Consider the following 5559-nt stretch of genomic DNA (forward strand, 5'->3'; position numbering starts at 1 on the left):
TTTTTATTGATTGAATACTTTATTGGTCAAATTGAACAGCACAGCAGTACAACACATTTGGGCTATAAGGATATCACCAAAAAAAGTCCTGGGGACTTGTTTCCATTTTGGTCCTATGTACCAATTCATGAAAAGAGCATATTAACACACAATCTTACTTTAAATCCACCAAATCTCTCTATGTATGTCTGTAATCCACGTATCTTGAGAACTGTCCAACCACATTACATTACATTACAGTCATTTAGCAAATTGGCTTCAAATTCACCACACATGTGTGACGGTGGCCAGGTTGTCACATGTAACTTGCCACTTCTTTTTAGAATGCTGACACTCTTTACTTTGTCTCAATAATAAATAAATAACAATACACATTAAACTCACAACAATAAAATATCAGTTGCACGGTAAAGTGCGGGGTGCGTAATTACTGTGAGAATAATACTGTTTGTTAGGTACTGCAAGACTACGCCACCTTTTTATTTAAGAGGTAGGGTCCTCTGTAACACTCTTTCTTAGGCTATTCACAGGTTCGAGTTTACCCAGGTAAGTACAATACTTTTAAATGAGAACAACACTTCAACACATATCCCTTGGAGAAAGCTGGACGGAAACAGGTTTGTATAAAAAGGTAATCTATTTTATTAAGCTAATACAGTGGCGTCTATAAGCCATAAAATATTGAAAAGCATAAACAAAATATAACACTAATTCTAAAACCTCAACCTCCTAATGCGCCCACTAACTAACTAAAATACAGGAATACAGACAATCACCAAACACTAAAAACAGACAGGGCTTGTGCAAACTATAGCAAATAAATAATGAATTTAGCGTTAAAGTGCCAACTATTACTGAAGCAGTAAAGTGCCAAGTGCCAATTCAATTGCTATATGTCATATACTCATCACGGTTCAATGCAAAAGGTGGGAATGTCCTTATATGGGGTTTAACTGGAGCGGGGGTTTAGGCCAGGAATCACTGTCTCTTCTTGTCTTCGTGCGTATTGCCTGCAATCATAGAAACTAGAACCAGTTCATCTGTTCAGGTATATTTCACATATGAGGTTTAGGACCGTGGGTTTATAAAGGTAACGTTGCATAGAAGGACACTTACTCGCCCGCCAGACTGTACGTCTGGCTTTGAGGGTGTGAAGCGCGCAACGTTATCGCCACTGGACCTCTCCTCCGTTCCTTGGTTCGTCTGTCTGTCCTCCCCGTCTCTGCTGCTACTGCGCCGTCTGCTCACCGTCCGCTGCTGGTGGCTTGGTACGTGCCGCGATCACTGTATTCCCCACCTCTGCTCCGTGGTATGTCTGCTCCTCCTGTGCACAACCGTCCCTTCTGGCTGTCACTTCCACACTGCCCTGTATGCCTGTCTCTCTCCTGTCCAAGTGGCTCGCGCTCACTTTTGAATAAGGTGGGCCACACCCTACTCCGCCCTCATTCGCTCTGCCACCAGCGTGACCTGGGGACATTGGCCGTCCGCTGTCACAAGGCCAATGTCACACAGCCTATAGGGGAGTCCAATGTCAAGTGGCTCGGGGACCGGGGGGAAATACATTGTCAACCATAAAACATGCAGTGCAGAAATATAGTTAAGAGAATGATGTTTTTAAGTGCGTAATACAGGTTTTTCATCATCAATAAAAAATGTTACAATTTGGTTTCACCCCCCTGCTTTGACCCTGTCACATCCCCCCCCACTTTTCCGTTGCCAGTCCCTGCAACTGTCCCTAATCATGTCCATACCTCTGGGGTGGCTGGCCTATATTTGCTCTTCCCGAGCGCCGTGGCTCATCTGGTGCTCTCGGGACGGAGAGAAACCCATAATACTGCGGCGTTGTTGCTTCTACCTGCTCGGGCTGCACTACAGCTGGGGGGTCCTCGTGGGGCGACCTGGGGGCTACACACACTTTCAACGCATTTCTATGTATGGTCTTTTCTCGCCCCCCCTTCTCGGGTCTGACTCGGTACACCAACCCCGTAGCTCCCACCTGTTCCATCACTGCGTAAGGCTCGGGGTCCCACCACGTACTCAATTTCCCCTGGCCATCTCTCTTCCTATTTCGAATCCACACTCTCTCTCCTGGTAATAGGGGTGTAATACCGGCCCTACGGTCATAAACCTGCTTTCTCCTCTTGGCCGTTTCTCCCATCCTCTCCCCTGCGGTCCTATAAGCTGTCGCCATTCTCTGTTGGTGGTCCTGTACCCAGCCACCCACTCCCATGCGCTCTTGCGCTGACTGCACTCCTAACTGGACATCTATAGGGCGCCTCAAATGTCGGCCAAACATTAAGTAGGCGGGGGCATAACCCGTAGCACTATGGATCGTGTTGTTATAAGCATGAACTAACTCGGGTAAGTGCTCATTCCATCTTCCTTGTTTATCAGTGTCTAGTGATCGCAACATGTTCAGTAATGTCTGATTAAATCGTTCCACTCCACCGTTCCCAGCCGGGTGGTACGGAGTGGTGCGACTTTTTGCAATACCATAAGTCTGACATAAATGGTGCATTAACTCGGACTCGAAGTTGGGGCCTCGATCTGAGTGGAACCGGGCCGGACAGCCGAACGGCTGGATAATATGCGTCCATAACGCACGGACAGTGGTGTGCGCAGTCTGGTCTCGGGTGGCAATAGCCCAACTATAACGGGTGAATAAGTCAGTAGCTACCAGAATGTTTTGCCACGCATCAGCAGGCCTACCTAATGTGAGGAAATCAATGGCTATTACTTCTAGTGGATATGAGACTTCAAAGGGTTGTAAGGGGGCCCGAGGCTCTGACCTGTTCCTCTGCAGGCTGCAGGCGACACAACCCTGTTGTAACTGACGCACCGCTCCCTCCATGCCTGGCCAATAGAACCGACGTCGCAGCTGGGCCAAGGTCCTCTCCAACCCAGCATGCGCCGCGGCCGTGTGGATTCCTCTCCATACCTCCTCTCTGCGTGAACCTGGACAAATGATCTGTGAGTATTGTTCTTTGGTATAAGGATCGGTCACCTTCCTATATAACACATGATTTCGTATAATCAGTTTGTTCCACTGGCGTAACAGTTGCCGCGCTCCCCGAGTCCAATTCTTCCTCTCCACCATATTAGGGGCTCTCCCCCGTTCCACGCACCTCTTCACCACCTGCACATCTGGATCCCGATCCTGCGTCTCTCTCCACTCATCCTCCCGGGCTGCTGGCGTCGATTGTACAGCCGCCACATCTACAGGCTGCACTGGGAACCGCGATAGGGCATCAGCGTTGGCGTTGTTTTTGCCCGGTCGATACTTGATGTCGAAAGTAAACGACGCAAGTTGAGCAGCCCACCGTTGTTCCACAGCTCCCAATCTAGCCGTTTGGAGATGCGCAACAGGGTTATTGTCCGTGAATATTGTGAATCGAGCGCCAGTGAGATAATCTTTAAACTTCTCGGTCACGGCCCATTTAAGGGCCAAAAGCTCCAATTTGAACGAGCTATAATTTGCGTCATTCTGCTCGGTCGGGTGGAGACTGCGGCTTGCATAAGCTATTACACGTTCGTGACCGTCTTGGACCTGGGCTAGAACCGCTCCCAACCCACGGCCACTCGCATCCGTGTAAACCACAAAAGGCTGTGTATAATCCGCATACGCTAACACCGGGGCTTGTGTGAGGGCACTCTTTAACGCATCAAACGCCCGCTGGCACTCCGAAGTCCACTCGACTTTACACTGGTGGGATTTTACGTCATTTGGGATTCCTATCAATAAGTTGTTTAAGGGTCGTGCTATAGCAGCAAAAGAGGACACGAAACGCCTATAGTAACCCGCTAGACCTAGAAACGCGCGGACCTCGCGGACCGTTGAGGGTGGTGTCCAGTCCCGCACTGCCACCACTTTCTCCGGATCGGGCCGCACTCCCTCTTTGTCCACGACATGGCCCAGAAATTGCACTTCCCTCCGCAGAAGTTTGCATTTGTCTAACCGCAGCTTCAGTCCATGTCTCCACAGGCGTTGGAAGACGAGCTCGAGGTGCTGTAGATGAGAGGAGAAGTCAGGTGAATATACTATAATGTCATCAAGATATACCAGCAAGGATTCTGTCACCTGACCACTCAGACACTGCTGCATCAGCCTCTGGAACGTCGCGGGCGCATTACAAAGCCCGAACGGCATGCGTTGAAACTCGAACAGGCCCAGCGGGGTCGTAAAGGCGGTCTTCTCCCGGTCCCGGGGATCCATTCCTACTTGCCAATACCCGCTGGCCAGGTCTAACGTGGAGAACCATTGCGCCTTCGTCAGGCTGGTGAGCGTCTCTTCTATCCTGGGTAGGGGGAAGGCGTCCTTGTGCGTCACGGCGTTAAGTTTCCTGTAGTCGACGCAGAACCTCCAGCTGCCATCTTTCTTCTTGACCAGTACGATAGGTGCCGCCCACGGACTGCAACTCTCCTTGATGACTCCCTTCTCCAGCATCTCATTCAGGAGGGTCTTCATCTCCCGGTACATGGAGGGCGGCAACGGCCGGTGTCGCTCTCGTATGGGTGCCGCGTCTCCGGTCGGTATCTGGTGTTGCACGACGTCCGTCCGTCCGAAATCCTCGTCATGGATGGCGAACACCTTCTTCCACCGACACAACATCTCGTGTAACTCTCTCTTCTGCGCCTCCGGCAGGTCATCACGCTCCGTCAACACTTCCATCTCTTCGGGCAGGGTCTTCAGTGGTCCATCATCTTCCACACTGATTACGGCCACTTCCACCTCTCCGTCGGTCCCCAGGGACAGGCTCAGGTCCCTGCCGCCTCGGACATCCGCTTCTTCCACCGGGTACAGCCTCCCCAGCTTCTGGTGGCGGTCCAGGACCAGACTATATGCGTGTGGGTTGCACACTCGTATGGGAACACGTCCGTGGCGCACCGTGACGAGGGCACGGGCCACTCCCAAATCTTTTCCATCCGGCAAGGCTTCCATCAAGGCCTCGTAGTCCGCTCCATTTGGTCCTCTCCAAGCGCGGCCCCAGATCATCACTTCACTCTGCGCGGGGATTCGAATCTTCCGCCGGCCGACCGGCCACACATAACCGATGGACCCATCTTCGTTCGTCACTGCCTCCACCCTCCTACAGGTGGCGAATGCGTCCTTCCACAGCGTCCTTCCCTGCTGACATGGAAACACAGGCCTCCCAGGCCATTTAAAGAGGGCATGCCATACAGCGTTCACGACATTCATCCCAATAATCAGCGGTTGAGTACAATGTTCATCTTTCACGATTACAACTCCTCTCCCTGGGATCTTCATTCCCTCCAGCTCTAGGTCCAATATGGCATAGCCAGTGTACGGTAAGTCAAGACCATTAGCGGCGCGTAATTTAAAAACAAGGGGCCCATTTCCCAACGTTAGGTGTGAGAATTTTTCCTCAAATAAGCTTTGCTGCATTAATGTGACTTGTGACCCAGTATCCAGTAACCCCCTTAAGTGGACTCCTCCCATAGTGATCCCAATAGTCGGACAGTCCCCAATAAACACTTCATTAGCCCTTGATCTGGCGAGTGCGCGCTGCACCCCTGTCTCCCGGACCTCGGCGACAGGGC

The sequence above is a fragment of the Gymnoscopelus microlampas genome (assembly GCF_963454915.1).
Source record: "Gymnoscopelus microlampas genome assembly, chromosome: 15".
Classification (NCBI taxonomy): Eukaryota; Metazoa; Chordata; class Actinopteri; order Myctophiformes; family Myctophidae; genus Gymnoscopelus; species Gymnoscopelus microlampas.